Raw genomic sequence first — 17140 nt, forward strand, 5'->3', positions numbered from 1 at the left:
AATTACAAATCTACGGCGGACGATGGAGAGAAATTTGGCAGGCATTTTGGCAGAAGTGGCCACAAAGGACAGCGACTAAACGACGCCTTGTTAACGCAAGTCCATCTTCACCGCTCTTTGCGGTTTCCTCGCTGGGCCGTCTGCGCAGCACTTCAGCGCGTAGCTTTTCGCTTGGCCGACTCATTACGGCGGGATGGTCCCCAAGCCGGGAACCCACCCCAGTGCAGACGAGCAGCCAGTGACACCGCAGCCACCCGGACAGTGACGAGCCGCTCGAAGAGCAACCCGACTCCTTCCGTGACTGCTGCTCTGGAGTTCATGCGGCAGCAGTGGTCAGATTAGACGGCTCTAAGCAGCAGATTTATGAGGAAAGCTTCCTATTTCTACCAGCCGACGGTTCCTTCCTGGCGAGCGCGACAAGAAACTCTTAACGCGGCTGCGGAGGGGCAGGGAGGTTTTCGCTAACGGACCACAGTGTAGATGGCGCGCCGAATGGTTACCCAGCGTTCCCCGCGCACAGGTGCCCGCTCACACCGGCGGGTGGGTAGGCGGCGCGGCTTTCTCGTATTCTTTAAGGCGCGGTCACACTAGCCCGACCATCGGCCGATTTGGTCGACCAACACCGTGTCGGCGAGCTGTCGGCGGCCATGTCACACCAAGCCGACGCCGACCGTTGCCCAACCGTCGGCGTCGGCGAGAAATCGGCGAGGTGTCGGTGTCTGCGCGATGTTGCCCGACGCGCTAGTCACCGCACCGACGGCCGCGCGACGTCCCACACCGACGGCCCCGCGACGGCCGACTCCGCCGCCTCGCCTCTCCGCTGGGGATCTCTTTCTTTCTCTAGTCAAACTTGGAGTATCGTGTTGCCGCAGCATGACTGAAGCCATTCGTGCGTACTGGCGTGTGCTCTGCTTCTACTGTATGTACTCCTCAACTTGTTTTTAGATCACGGACAAAGAAAAAAGAGCTGTGCGCTGCTGCCGCGCCAGTAATAATATGGATGTTAACCCCCCGGCGAAAAGACCTCTGTGGCATGCAAAATATGCATATAAATTAGTGCGTACGTCAGCAGAAATTTAACCTCCTCTAATGGAGAAGGCCTTACTCTGCACCATGATACCGCATTTACGAGAAACACGGTGCGATTAAGAAAAGGGAAATTAATTGTTGTGGCTCAAGACGCCACTCGCTGTTTCGAAGGAAATATTTCATTGCAAAGGTAGTTGCTTCTCAAAATCACGCGATTCCCAAACTGGATGCGCAAACCATGCCCCTTAAAAAACCGCTCACACACACACACACACAAAAAAAAAAAAAAAAACCCGAACCCACCGGGAATTGAACCCGCAACGTGCAGCGCACGGGCGCGACGCGCGAGAGCACTGTGCCACTGCCCTTTTTTTTTCTTTATTGCCCATCTCGGACAGCAACGCAAGGTACCAGGTACAATGACAAAGAAAAAAATCACAGTAATACCGCCATGCCCCCCAGGACCGGTGTTGTCATTTAAAATTCCCTAAGCGTAGTTAGGGGTTCAATTTTAGACAACCACTCTGGTGGAGAGTTCTTCGCTCTCTGAACTTCAACAAACTGTGACACACTTTCCCTAAAATACTGTCTCGTTGTTCGCGCGTCGACATCGCAATGCAGCCAAGCCATGCGCGAACGCCAAATGCTATGCAGACCTAACAACATGACACTGTCAAATGGTAAACCGTCCTCTCTATCAATGCACGAAAAACGAATACCGAGTGGGCTAAGCGGAAAATCTTTCTGGTGTGACCGTTGGAGGACATCCCAAAGGAACACTGCGGCCCAACAATGAAGAAAAACATGCTACAGAGTTTCGGGTTGTTTGCAAATGGGGCCGTCGGTTCCCCATGGAACCGAGAGCCCCCTTTCATTCATCCAAGTAGCGACTGAAAGTGTACCCGTGTGCAATTTAAAAAAGAAAGTCTTGGCCCCAGGTGACACTTCCATTCGCTTGACTCTTTCTAACACATCTTGTCCTGGACCATTGCTGTACAGAGCTCTATACAGTGGCACTGGGAAGACTACGTCACATACATCCTTATATAATTTTTTCCTAGTTACATTGGGCAGATATTGCATCGAAAAACGCGTAGATAAAAATTGGAATGGCAAAACAATTTCTTTAAAATATCCATGGACACCACCTGGCATGCAACTTGAAGAAACCACAAATTCTGGCAAAGCACGCGTTAACCGAACTTGCATTACAGTGCGTAGAAAAGGGTCTTGTACATCGCGTAGAAACAAAAATCGATTTACGAGTTGCCGTACAAACAGATGAGTCAGTCCTAATCCGCCGTCACGGATTCGCCGAAACAAATTCGTCGTACTGCTCCTTTCCCTCGTGGACCCCCACACAAAAACAGCAAATACGCGATGCAGCTTCTGGACATTCAAACGCGAGCAATGCAGCACTTGCATAACGAACGAAAGCTTTGCCACGAAGAAAAGATTACAAGTCGTGGCTCTCGCGAACACTGACAGCCCAGTTGCTTTCATTTTTTTCCGCTTTCTCTTTCAGTGATTGCACCTGCCCCCGCCAGTAGGGCTCACTGTCGCGATAGTATTCCAGAGGGGTTCCCAAGTACTTTACTGGGGTGGTTACCCAAGCTACATTAGCAAAGATCGCTGGCGTTGACATCCATTCACCGTGCGAAAACCCCAGGCATATTCCCCAATTTACCAGACTCCCCGTGACCTGCCCAAAATGCTTCACTATTTCCATGGCGAACATCACGCTTTCTTTGTTCGAGCAAACAACGGCAATGTCGTCAGCATAGGCGAGAAGTTTGACCTCTGTCTCCTGTAATTTAAATCCGCTTATTTTAGCATTATGAATGATGCTCAGGCACAGCGCTTCTATGTATACACAAAACAATAAAGGGCTTAGGGGGCAGCCCTGGCGCACCGAACGTGCACCTCGATGACCGCTCCCTATTCCTTATTCACTATCAACCGTGTAGTGCAGTTCCGGTACGCCATCGCCACTCCCCGTACAATGACAGAACCAAGGTTGATGTGTTCTAAAACATAAAAGAGGATCTTGTGGGAGACGCAGTCAAAGGCTTTCTCCAGGTCGAGCTGGAGAATCGCCACGCCCGAGCCCATTGCATCGCAACATTCTAGTACGCACCTCGCCTTGTGGATATTCGTAAATATGTTACGATCCCTGATGCCACACGTCTCATGTGGACCTACAATTTTCTGGATTACCATTTGTAACCTTTTTCCCAGAACCTTCATAAAAAGTTTGTAATCAACGTTTGTCAGCGAGACTGGTCGGTATGCTTTAACATCCCGTAATTTTTGCCTGTCGTCTCTTTTCGGAATTAGTATTGTATGGAAGGTAGAAAAAAAATGGCGAAAGCGCTTCAATTTCGTAGCCTTGATTGTACATGTCGGCAAGAACAGGAGATATCAAAGATTTCAGATGTTTATAGAACGCCGCACTAAGCCCATCAGGACCTGGTGACTTGCCCGGATTCAGGTTTTCGATGGCATACTCAACTTCCTCGGCCGAGAAGGGTTGTTCGAGCCATTCCTTTGTTTCGTCATCCAAGCGTGGCAACGCACCGATAAAATCTCGCTTGTATTTTTCTAAGTCGGTTTCTCTGAAAGCGAACAGTGCCTTATAGTAATCGAAAAATGCGCGTTCCACTTCCCCTTTTTCCGAAGTTACATAACCGTTGGTTTCTATTTCTTTAGTCATATTCCGCCGGGCTTGCGTCTTTTCTATTCCCAACGCCCGTTTTGTGGGTGCCTCCCCGAACGTCCAATGTTCCGCCCTCGCGCGTACAAGCGCTCCGCGATAGCGGTCTTGATCAATGCCTTTGAGTTTGTGCTTAATCTGCCCTATGTCTCCTTTGAACATTCCTGGATTTTTGTTCTCCAACGCAATCTACTTTTGTAGGTTCGCTCGCAAAAGGTTTTCTTTTCTTTTTTCCTCCTATTTTATGCAGCTAGACCTTTCTATGGCTTTTATTTTAACGTCTTCCTTATACACCTCCCACTTCTCCCCGATTTTACCGTTGCGGCCTTCAGCTATTTCCGTAATTTTTTCTACTACAAAACCCATGAGCATTTCGTCATGTGACAGCTTTTCATTCAGTCTCCACGGATCCCACGACAAAAGGGTGTTCTGTTTTTCCTCCCCAGTGTGCATTTAACCAAACAGTGGTCCGAGAAAGAAATCGGCTGTACATCATAGCCATGACGTTGTTGGATTAAATTTAGCGAAAAATAAAACCCATATAGCCGTGCGTGGCTGCACCCCTGAAAATGTGTGAATCTCACGTCTCTCGTACCCTCAAGGCATACCCCGACATCAATCAAGCCGAATTCGTCTACTATCTCAGCTAGCAGACTAGTGCTAGCGTCTCTGTAGGTGGTTTCGCTTGTTTTATCACGGCTCGACAGTACACAGTTAAAATCCCCCAATAACATAAGCCGCCTTTTGGTGTTTAAGGGTTGCTTGAGGCTATCAAAAAAATCTAACCTGGCCTCCAATGCATTTGGCGCGTACACAGAAATAATTCTGTACTCGACAGAGTTGCACTGGCAATCGCCCACAACAAAGCGGCCAGAAAGACATGCTGTGACCGCTTGCATTTCCAGGCCCGGCAACGTCTTTACGAGCAACACACAACCCGCCGACGTCCCCACAGCATGACTTACAGAAGCGTAGTAACTCGACGTGAAACGGCGCACCATGCCCGCGGTCTCTTCCTCTCCGTCCACCTTCGTCTCTTGAACTGCTAGCACATCGATGTCCTGATCTATTAAAAGGCGATATACCTGGCTTTGTTTTCGCTTTGAAGCCAGACCCCGGACGTTTAATGTTACTACATTCAGGGACCCTTCCATTTCGCCTCCCTTTAAATATTAGAGACCGCCAGCATGGTGCTCGCCCTTTCGCGTCCGCGTTTTGCTAGACGCTGCCCTCCTCCGCCGTGGAGACAGGGGGTCGCTGCTGCGTCGACGACGTCGCTGGTGCCGGTTGCTGCGTTTCCGGCGTTCCTGGGCGTCCGCGTCTCTTCACGACGCTGGGACGCGGTTTCACAGAGGAAGAGCGTCGCCCCGGGTTAGTTTTCAGCGGCGGCTCTTCGCTGGTGGCCATGGCTTCATCTTCCTCTCCCTCGTCCGTCTTGTCAAGGTCGCGCTTGCCGTTGTTCCCAGCGCTTGCTTGCCCGCCCGCCTCCATCGTCTCATCCTCACTTGATTCGGGCTCGACTTCAGTGGGCTGTCGGTTTTCTAAACCGTCCACTGGAATCGCAGTAACACACGCTGCCGCCTCCTCCTGGTTCTTTGGCTCCGTGTCTTGGGACGGACTTGCAGGGTTCGCCTCCACCTTTTCCAGGTTTCCCGTGCCTTGTGCTGCTGCTTCCGCCTCGGCCACGTCCATCAAGTGCTCTGAAAACTCTTCTCTACCCGCAGGCCCCGTCACGTTGGCGTAAGTGCGGACGCAATCCGCGTCTGCATGGCCCAACCGACGGCATTTCGAGCAGCGAGGCACCTGCAGTCACGGCGAACGTGACCAGTCCCTTGGCAGCGCAAACATTGCATGGGCCTGCCTGGCGCCACCAAGAGGGCCAACTCGCCTGCGACCCTGATTTGATGCGGCAAATCTTCCACCGTCAACCCGGCCTTGAGCTTCAGCGTTACCGCCCGCGTCGTGCACCCCTTGTCCTGCACTCCATGCACGCGTCATCTTTCCTTGGTGGAACGTACGTCCTCGTCTTCAACGCCGTGCAGCAGCCAGTGAAGCTTACGCCTCACCTGCTGGTCCTGCGGATCCACGACGAGGCACCGGCGTCCCTTCACTTCCTGCTCGCCTGCCGCCAGCATCTTCTTTGTAGCCTCGGCACTTTTGAAGGTCACCGCCCACACGTGGTTGATCTGGTACGCCCCCAATGCTATCACGTCGGAGGGCATACCAACACGCGCGAGCATGTCTCTGAAGTCCTCGACGCGGAACGGTCTGGCTTTCACGTGCCCGTGAAGAAACACCGTATTCAACACGATACGTCCTGTCGGCAGTTGGGGCAAAATAACTTGGTACCCGTCATCGCCGTTCACTTCAATCCTGTTACCGCGGCCAGACTGAGCCGCAAACGCCGCTCCAAGGGAGCTCATGATTCCGCATCCGCACGCTTCGGTGGCTGGAAGAGGAAGAGGAATCAAAATGGTGCTTCGCTGCGAAATAGTCTGGGTAATAGATGGAGGCCCATCCTTCCGGGTCATACGTCAGTGTTTACTAGCTGGTTTACAGAATTCCTGGCTGGTAAACTGAAATTTCTTAAATAGCGCTTGCACTGCAAGGTTCCCCGAAGCCCCCATAATAGCTTATCGCCATCAACTCCGCTGCTCCGCGAAAGCGCTCGCAATAATGTGTGCGCGCGGCTGCGACTGCGATTTCCCACTGCGGGGATAGTGCTTGCCGTACTTTGGTTTTACGTTTCACATGAAAAACCTTGGCCGATATTGATGCCTTACTCCCAATTACCCTACGTAACTCTTCTTCTGCACGAAACTGACCTTACATTTTCTACAGGCGAGCCGATAGCACACGCATTTGTAGTTTGCAGCTCCGGGGTAGCGGCGTCGCTGGAGAGCAGGGCCAAAGCGTCGAACGCCAAAATACGGATTGCATCAGCGCTAGTTTTGAGTTGTATGGGCTTCATGGACGTTACTGAGTTTAGAGCCGTATTCATTGCGGCACGAATGTTGTCGGTGAGCAGTTTTCGCTTCTCGGTCGATTCCCGACGACGCGTTCGGCGAGTGGCCGGACGACCGGTTTTGTTGGCGTCTTCGGTTGGCAAGTCAGTCACACTACGTCGACTTTCCATCGGCCGACGTGTTTGTGTCGCCGTCGGCGTAGTATGTCAGCGTGGTCGGTCAACTCGGCATTTGGCCGATGATTTGGCGACTCGTCGGCGTCGCCGTCGCGTCGTCATCGCCGTCGTGTCGGCCTAGTGGGAACGCGCCTTTAGCGACGGTTATCATGGACCTGTTTTGGGGCAGCTTTGCGTCCATTGCGCGCTTCCTAAGCACTGCTTGATTAGCTTGTTCGACAGCACCTCCTGGGTAACCCGGTCCCGACGGAAGTAAGCGGTCGTACGGCAAAGATGCGTTAAGGATTGGTTTGCGGTGCGGGAAAACAGATGGTACAGACCATATCTGACCGCTAGAGAAACACTACTTTTTGCGCACTGCTTCCCAGGAAGTGGACTTTGTTTTCTTTATTGGTGAATACCAATTCTGTTGTGCTTTACGACGTACTACAAAAGGCGAAAGGAACAACTAGTTCTCAAAAATAGCGACTATAATAGTTCCCTCAGCCTTCTCGCAATTCCCAAACTTACTAAACTAGGTCGTATAAATCGGTATAAACGGGAGTCACTAAGCTCAGATTCCGAATTGTTTCGGAGTCTGTGCTTGTGTCACGCGGTGGTGTAGCCCCGAGCTAGCACATCAGGAAGGCTATAGGTCCTGCTGTGTTACCCTTCGAAAGACGCCCCTCTCCGTTTTCTTTTTGCCGACGCACGACCGGGCTACAGCGGTGGCGTCTGCCGTGCCGTTCTAGACCAGCCGTGGTAGATGCTGCGGCATTCGGGACGCCGCCCCCGCGAATCTCTGGTTTCACTCTTTGTAGAGCCAGGTGTGTGAATTCAAGTAACGTCGCATGGGCAATTGTTGGGGATGTCGTTTAAATCTTTGCTTTCCAACCACCATCACAGAGTGGATTAGAGCCAATTTTTTTTAAACCCGGGTCGCTCGCCGTTTTCTTTGTCTTGTGGCCGCTGCTGAAAAAAGAGCAGTCCGCACGCAGTCTTTTTAGATGCTGGCGGATTTCGCAAAGCCTGTAGTGATTCATGACAAGCAAAGCGGGGAATACGTGCCGCCGTGCCACGTATTCCGTGGCACGTATTCCTGAAGAAATTCAAAGAGCTCAAGCATTCTGTCGACCTCTCCAGTGAACAACTTCAAATAACGTCCACATCCTGTTTCTAATTATGTGGAAATTGTGGAAACCCGCGAACCCGACTTGGTACGCGGCAGTACTCCGAGACACGCGCGGCTCGACGACGACGACGCGGCTTGCGCAATAGGATGGCAAGAAAAAGCTCAGGTGACGTCTACGTTTTGATCTCAAAATGTAAGACGCGATAGCCCTACTTCGACTCCCACTTAGAATTTTCGAACGCAGTTTCTCTATTTACGATCTCTGCTTCCCGAGCACTGAAGGCCAGCGAAGACAGACAGACTAGAAGCGATCCCCGTGGCCGGGATCGCCAAAAACCCTCTGCGCTTCTGTGGCTTGTGATGTGCGCGTCAAAGGTTGAGGCTGCGGGGTGTCTGTCAGTTTGAGTGAGAAGGTGTCAGTGTCAGTGTCTCAAAGGGTTTATGATGTGACGTGTGTGTCAGACTGAACCCTTTCACTTATTACGAAGAGATGGAGAATGGCTGCAGAAGATATAGTTGGATTTTGGGGAAAAGGGGTTAAAGCGATGGTACGGAGCTCAAGGGTGCAAACTGAAGTCTAGGGCGCCGTATGTGTGCAGCTCCTTCTCTTGCCCGAGTCAGTTCACGCTGATTTCAAGGTAACAAGCTGGTAAAAGCTGCCTCTCACGTATCGAGAGAAGTGGAATGTGTAACGTTTTAGTTGTTTGCCCTTGAGTATACAGTTGCACATGGCAACGGTGCGTGGAAGAGGGAGATGTTTGACCGATTTTACCAGAGTTTTTAATTATGCGGGATGTTGGCGCATACATATTCGCACACATAGCATATTCAGCCACCTATATTTGGGATTGCTTGTGTTGGTTTATCCTCCACAGAGTTTGCGATTCTTCGGCATCCGGACCCGTTTGCAGCAATGGAAAAAATCATTTTCGTCGACGTAGGATGAGGAGATGTTCTCGGCGTTTTTCTTGGAGGAGAGGGCACAAGCACTGTACACGGCTCCCGACTCGGAAGCGAAGTTTAGCGGTTACATCCATCCCAGACTGCATTGCACGGGCACCGAACGATCCGCTACGTCAAGCGGATCAACCCGACACCAACATCGAAAGGATTGGTTTACCCAGCGGTCAGTAATCGCCACCCGAAGTTCGTTCCATTTCGCACCCTTCGCTAGGCCTGATCAGGCCTGGCGCCACGGTCCCGGCTGCGCTGCACTCTGGGCGCGCGCCTATGACCGCTGGGCGAAGCCTCACTCAACCTGCCTGAGTAGCGCAGCCCGGCCACAACCCTGCTGCGAGCGCGGCAGTTCTTCTGGGGGCTTCTGTCACTGGATTCTACCCAGCACGGAGCCACCAGCCCGACATAGACATCGGCGCTCAAGCAGCTACACCTGCCCACGCAGCCTCCAACTACTCGTCCAGTCCTGTGACCGCATCATCACGGAACAGGAACGTGCAGCGGCCTTGTTGCGGGCCTATCACCATGGAGGAACACTACTCGGGGCTGGCTTCCAGCCACAGCCACCTGCCACGCACTTGCCCCGCCGCCCCAACAGACGCCGGCCTCTCAGCATGCCCTCGAAGGTACGACTGAGTACCACTGGCTTCCGCACCCTGGCCGAGTGGGGCCACGAGCCACCGCGCGCCGTCGGTCGCCACACGCACCACCGCCGCTGCCTCCCCTCCGTTCGCCGCGCAAGATGGCGGCGCTCAGGACAAAACGAAACCGCCTAGCGCGCCGCTTCCCATGGAGATCGCTACCTGTGGCGTCCCTTCTGGTGGCTCCACGGCCTCGGAACTTGGTCCCGAGCAACGCGAGGGCCCGTGGACCCTCCAACAGTGCAAGGCGAGACGGCGGAAGGCCAGGAAACTGGCCGCGTGGCTCCCGATCGTGTAGCCGGCCGCAGGAACCTGTCTGTTCCGTCCGGCGAAACGACCTGCCACCTTCCTCACTGCATCGAAGGAGGCCATCGCTCGTGAGCTCGCCGCCACTCCTGGTGTCTCCCAAGTGAGGGTGAATACCCGACTGAATGTCGTTGCGGTCGACGCCGAGACGGGCGAGTGCCTGGCAGCCCTCCTGGCCACTCAGAGGGTGGCTGGCATTGCTGACCGCGCCGGACGTCCCGCCAATCGGTGTACTAGCCGCGGACTTGTTTTTGGCGTTGACCCTAAAATCACCGTGGAGGAGATACAGGCAAACATTGACTGCGAGGTAGCGGTTAGGGGTGCGGCAGGAAAAGGTGATGGGTCTGTGGTGCTCACGTTTGCTTCCCCTTGCCCTCGCCCGTGTGTGGCTGTGTACAAGTTGCTGCTGACTGTGCGGGGATGTCGGCCTCGGCCCACGCAGTGTGAGCGCTGTGGTCGCTTGGACCACGTGACTGCCTGCTACAGGGACAAACAGAGGTGTGCTCGCTGCGGTGGAGGCCACACCGCCCAGCAGTGCCCTGCCTCTACCCCCCGTTGTAGCAACTGCCGTGGCTCCCCCCCAGTCACCGACCCCCGCTGCCCCCGCTGGCAGCACGAACGCAAGACTGTCACAGCTATGGCACGCGCACCGCAACCAGTGACCCGAGCTGACGCCGCAGCGTCGGTCCGCACTCAGCAGCGACCAAGCTACGCGGAGATGGCGAGGCGACGCTCCAGCCAGCAGCAAGCCAGCCGCCAGCTGCAGCCGCCTCTTGCCACCCAGGGATGTCTGCCCAGGGGCACCCAGGGGCGCCAACAGCAGCCACGCCAGCCAGGCAGGCGCCCATATTCCCAGCCGTCTGCACAGCCAGTGGTGGAGCAGCTGAGTGCCCGCGACCTCAGCTGCAACCCGTCAAGACCATCTGGTGCCTATCCTGCTGGCTCTGGTGCATAGCCTGGTGGGTCGGCTGCCTGCTGATGACCCCGCACGCTAGGCGGTCACTGCCGCCCTGGCACACCTGAGCCCCCCCGCCCCCAAGCATGGCTAACAGACCCTGCAGGACAGGCGAGCGGCCACGAATCCTGCAGTTGAACTGCAACCACCTGGGGCCACGCCATGCGGAGCTGGCAGAGCAGCTGCTGCGGGAGCACTACGATGTGCTGGCGCTGCAGGAGCCCAACGTCTTTAGCAGCCCCCTGCGCCTGCCGGGGTACGTGTGCCACGGCAGCACAGCCAGCTGCACCCTACGCTCCTGCATCAGCCATCCGTGCCAAGACGCCAGCCACCCACCAGGCAAGTCCCAGGCAGCTGTCTGCGTGATGGCCGTGCTCAACAGTGCTCCAGTGGACCTGACCTCGGTCGTGGATGGCCCCATGGAATGCGCTGCCGTCACGGTGCGCATGGGTTCCACAGACACCACTGTGGCCAGCGTCTACGTTCTTCCAACGCGGCCCTGGGATGCCACAGCAGTGCGGCGGCTGCAGGCCCGTCTGGGCAGGACGTTGTCGTGTGCGGGGATTTTAACGCGCACAACATGGCCTGGGGCCGCCCCCGCACCACCCGCAGGGGACGAGAGCTGCTGGATTCTGCCACAGCCTGCGGCCTGCTCACGGCCAACACAGGCAGCCCCACCTTCACCCGCCCTGGCCCCGCTGGCACAGTTCAACTGTCCCATATTGACGTTACACTGGTGTCTCAGCGGTGTGCCTACACCTGGGAAACCGCTACGAGCACCGGGGGGTCGCACCACTACCCCATCATGGTCACTCCCAGAAGCGACCGCAGGCGAGCACACACCAGGGTTTACGCCGTCACCAACTGGGTCAACTACCGCAAGGAGGTGGCAAAGTCTCTGGAGGACCCAGAGGCTGATTTCCTGACAGCTGTCGTTCAGAGCGCCAACAAGGCCACGGTATGGGGGGAGGTACCCCTCTGCACAGCACTGCCTGACCTGGAGCTCCTGAGACTCCGGGCCATGCACAACCAGCTGGAAGGGTGCGCCATCAGGAGCAGGCGTCCGGAAGACTGGACAGCGTACCGGCAGGTGGATGCGCAGTGCAGAAGGAGAGCCAAGCAGCCGCGGAGGAAGAGCTGGGAGTCGCTCTGCTCCTCCGTGGACTGGCGTAGAGATCCAGCCAGAGCCTGGAGAGTCTTCCGGGCCTGCTGTCACCTCAGCCTGCTGTCACCAACCGGAAACCTCTGCTGGCCTCCGCCATTTCCTTGGGCATCACTGAGGAGGCCTTGTCAGAGCGGCTAGCTGACAAGTTCACCCCGGCTTCACCTGCAACTGCGGCCCAGCTACACCTGCGGTGGAGTCCCCCCAGGACCCGCAAGTGGTGGCCATTTGCGGTGCCGACATCACATTCCGACAGCTGAGGGCGGCCCTGGATCGGTGCCCCAAGCGGTGGAGCGCCCCTGGCATTGACGGGGTGACGTATCAGATGCTCCGGAACTTGGACGTCACCCAGCTGGGGCCGCTTCTGCAGCTCATCAACCGGGTGTGGAGGGAGGGAAGCCTTCCACCTTCTTTGCGGGTCGCACTTGTCAGGCCAATGCTCAAGGTCGGTAAGCCACCCACCGAGCCTGCATCGTACCGGCCAGTTTGCCTGACATCCTCAGCGGGAAAGCTGAGGAAGAGCACTGTCCTGGCCCGTCTCCAGTGGGTTGCTGATCGTCGGGGCGGCTTCCAGGAGCAGCAAAGTGGCTTCAGGCGCCACCGCTGCACGGCGGACTCCCTTGGGGATGTGGTGTCTATGCTGGAGCAGGCCCGCCATGAAAAGGAGGTGGCCTTCTTGCTCCTGCTGGACATGAAATCGGCCTTCGACTTCGCCCCCACACGGCCATCCTGAATGCCCTTGACAGCATGGGCGTTGAGGGGCACCTCCGGAGTTACGTGAAGGCGTTCCTGACCAACCGGACCCTTCGAGTCAAGGTTGGCCGAGCAACCAGCAGCCCACGAGACGTCAGCTCTGGGGATCCCCAGGAGAGTGTACTCAGCCCATTCCTCTTCAACCTCGTCCTGGCTCCACTCCCGGATTGCATCCCGACTGGGCTTGCCTTTCTAGTGGCGATGGCAGTCTATGCCGACGAATCACCATCTGGGCACACGGACCAACGAGACTACTCTCCAAGGTGAAGGCGGGCCTTCAGGGGTTTTGTGGGCAGTCGCCGCCTTCCTGAATATCCATGGCCTGCAGCTGTCCGAGTCGAAAACGCAGGCCTTGGTCTTCCACCCGAGGGGCAGCAGGGCACGCAAGTCGACACCGCCGCGCACCTTGAATGGCCATTCCCTTCCGTGGTGCACCACGGCCAAGTATCTGGGTCTCCTGGTCGGCTGCCAGTTGTCCTAGATACCTGCTGTGAAGGCGCTCCGGCGACGCAGAATGAGGGTCCACCAGGGGGTGCGGAGGTTGTTGGCGCGTGGTCAAGGCTGCACACACAACGTGGCCCTGCGGGTGTTCCACTGGATGGCGTCGTCCGCTGTATTCTATGCTCTGCCTCTGGTGCAACTCAAGCCGCGCCACTGGAAGGAGCTGGAGGTGGATCAGCGCCGGGCTATCCACCTTTGCCTGGGCCTTTCGAGCACATCCCCGGTGGCGGCGACGTACACGGAGGCATGTTCCTGGCCTATCCAGATGCGGGCCCTGCAAGTGGGGCTCCAACACATCCACCGCCTGCAGGGCACACTGGACGACGCGGCACTCCTCTAGCGCTACCGCAGCCGGCCCAACTCTCACATGGGCATGCTGCTTAGTACCTGCGAGAGCCATATCGAGCTTCCGCATCGGCCCCGCCTTGAGCCACCACCACCAGGTACGGGGCAGGCTCTACGCATCGCCAACACATTGCCGGGGGTCCGTGGCAAAAGGTTCACTCCACCCCAGGCCACCTACCAAGAGGTGTCTGCCCTGATACAGGACGACGCTGCCGGACTTCTGCAGGTGTACACGGATGGCTCCGTGTAACAGTCTACGGGCAGAGCTGGAGCTGCCTGCACGGCCCTGGACCTTGGCACCAGCCGGGTGTGCAGCCTCCCCTTCCCGGGCTCATCCACCTACGCAGAGCTGGCTGGACTCCACTTGGCCGCGGATCTTCTTCTAGAGCAGGGGGCCCATGACCGGGGGGCCATCATCCTGACTCTCGGTCTGCCCTCCTGCGTCTAAGAGCTGCCGACCAGCCAGCCAGCTCCAGCGGCTATGGGGAGCGGTCGCTGGCGGCCAAGCTCCAGGGATGTCCACTGCGACTTCACTGGCTACCATCGCACATGGGCATCACGGGCAACGAGGTTGCAGACGCCCTGGCCAAGGGCGCTGCTCGCCAGGCATGGGTACCAGCCTCTCAAGATGTGGTGTCATTCGACGCTGCAAGGACTATCCTGGCCCGAGTGGTGGAGGGTCAACATCCAGATGCTCGAGTGGTCCGTGGTCAGGCCCCACGGCTCCTGCCCGGCCACATCAGTAGAGACGCCCGGTCGCTCCTGCTTCGCCTGCGGCTTAATTGCTGCAACATGGGAGCCCGCTGTATGAGGGTGAACTCTTCGAATGAGTTCAACAATATCCCCAGCTCTTTCCTCTTCCCTTCTTTCTTAATAAATCACCACCACCACCGACGATATGTGGGTTCACGTGCCTCTTCGTCGGTGCGTTGTTCTCTTCCAGGCCCTTCTTTTCAGGTGTCCAGGAAGCGTCAACTTTCGGAATGGTGGAAGGGAGTATCTTACCGAAGCATTTAGTTGTATTCTGCATGCAACACTCCAATGCCCTTTGAGAGTCATTAATTATGTTTCAGCTTATATTCGTTACTTCCGCTTGTCAGATTTTCAAGAAGATGTCTCCAACTTTCGTTTCGTTGTTCATGTAAGTGGAAGGGCAATGTACATAGAAGGCCTAAGTAGTGAACTACGACAATTGCTGCCTGGTTGTACTTTCGCAGAAGTTCTAGTTGATGTATATGTGGTCTGATTTTTTTGGAACTTTCCGCAAATGAACTTGATCCTGCCATATCGGCTGTTTTTTTTTGTAGGTTTATACCCGTGTTTTTAACAGAGGAGAGTTATGCGTAGTCGCTGGATCGGTGACATGTCTGTCCTGGCGTGCTGTCGTTTCTTTTCAGAGGGGTAACCCGTCCCCATTTTCTTTTGCCAGCTAGGAGAGCGGTTTGCCTCATTTATTCAAAAAGCTTTATGGAGACTGAATTTGGAGGGTCAACTTATTGTCAACACATTAACATCCTTTTTAGCTAAGGTATAAGCTTGGGCATGTTGGTATAGCATTCTGAATCCTTTTTAGGTCGACTGCAGGACGAAGGCCTCTCCCACTGACCTTCACCGCTCTTGTGCTGCGCTGCATGAGTCCATTCGTTGTAGCTAAGTGGGCTGTAGGTTTTTGCGAGTTGGTAATCCATGCTGTACTTCAAATGCGCAAAAAAGGAACCAAGACTGGAGAGAGACGACACGACACCGAGTGCACTTTCAACAGACTTCATTAGAAGAAATCACAAATTTATACTGCCCACTCCCCCTCATACACACTCATCTAAAAAAACAAGGAACAAACACCTCCTCTCCTCTGTGCATTACTACACTCTTAGGGCACGTGCCTCTACGATGGTGGTTTCACGATAAACCATTGTCTTGCCCAAGGAAGTGGATCTTCTTTTCCGTAAGTGCGAGGGAGGGAGTGCTGACACAGCACGTGCTATTTCATCGGCATCAATGATCTCGCGAGTCATTTGGTTCCTGTTCATCGCTATAATGTAACCCTTATCACACAGGGGGGGGGGGTACATATCTAATCCCGACAGTGGATTGCCAAATGGCCTGAGTTGGCATTTTTCACATTGTTGGCTTGTTCGCGCAGGCGATCATTGATACACCTCCGTTTGCAGTCTAAGGGAATGGCATATACTACGCACGTAGAGAAGTCAACGTACCGAACCCTGTGCTTGACATCGCAAGGTGTTTTTTTGTCTTTACAGCAGCTCTTTTTGCACAAGTATCCAAGCTTCAGGGGTGCGGAAACACGACATTGACGTTAGTTGTAGCGCCAACCTTTTTTAACCGGTGCGATAACCCACGCTTGTATGGAATGACTGCATACTTTTGTTTTTGCTGCTGGTTTGCACAGTCCCGCTCACACAGACCCTTGTTTGATTGTTTGAGCACATCATGTTCAACAGCCGTCAAAATGTGCTCGGGAAAACTTGCTCGCTCAAGGCGGCCAACTTGCATGGTTAGGCTTTCGTTGATTTTGTGGACACATGATTTTTAAGGCTATTTATGAAGCACAGTTTGGCTACGCCCCGCTTCACCACTTTCAAATGCCTTGAAGAATAAGGAAGTAAAGATTTTTGAGGCCGAGGCTCATAATGCCAGCTTGTACTCCTTGCGAGCAAACGGAGCTTTAAATCATGGAACTTAATCATTCTGTTGTCCATACGTTCGTGTGTCACACAAAGCGGTTCCAAACATTGGTTAAAAGCATTTAGTACGGCGCGCACGGTAGGTTCGTACTGCACTCTGCCATCCAGAACAAGGTAATCATCAACATAGCGGAAGATCAAGCTCTGCTGCAAGGGCTCCAACCGCCTATTCATGCCGGCCAAAAACAGGTCGCTCAGCAGTGGTGCAACGCACGAACCTAGGCACACCCCCTTCTTTTGAAGGTAAGTGTCGTCACTCCAGTGTACTCAGGTCGACTTCAGATAGAACGACAGAAGTTCAATAAACCCTCTTGTGGTTACCCCAGCGGAGTTTTGGAATTTCACATTGCCAAACCTGTTAATGCCTTCTTGCACACCATCCAACAAATGTTCATGAGAAAGGCTGTAGTATAAATCTTTTATATCAAGTGAGAAGACCCTGTATGGGACATCATGATTGCTATCAAGGAACGTGGCTACTTCTTCTGATCAGAAACGGGTTATCCACGTACAGCGATTCTAGCTTGCCTTCAAGAAGGCGGGCAACTGCTTCTTGCCAGGTACCCTGCTGTGTAATTACAACCGAAGGGGCTTATCCACTTTGTTGAATTTGGCCGAAAAGAGCATCCTCAAACTGCTGGCTTTACTCCTATCAACGAATTTTTCCAGGCTATCTAAGTTGAGTTCCATGCAGAGCCATTTCCTCGCGAGCAGTACGTGGTGGCAGTACGAGCCTCGTGCTGGAAAACCTTCACTTCCTTATTCTTCGGGGCATTCGAAAGTGGTGAAGCGGGGCGTAGCCAAAATACACACTAAACTT

General features: G+C 54.6%; 1 protein-coding gene across 1 annotated transcript in view; it reads right to left on the reverse strand.

Annotated features, from left to right (window-relative positions):
• The window catches only part of LOC144167833 (neprilysin-3-like), a 193218-nt gene that overhangs the window by 15374 nt on the left and 160704 nt on the right, over nucleotides 1-17140 (reverse strand). The window lies entirely within an intron of this gene.

This window comes from Haemaphysalis longicornis, unplaced genomic scaffold, assembly GCF_048455015.1.
Source record: "Haemaphysalis longicornis isolate Haplotype H1 unplaced genomic scaffold, Haemaphysalis longicornis Haplotype H1 scaffold_2, whole genome shotgun sequence".
Classification (NCBI taxonomy): domain Eukaryota; kingdom Metazoa; phylum Arthropoda; class Arachnida; order Ixodida; family Ixodidae; genus Haemaphysalis; species Haemaphysalis longicornis.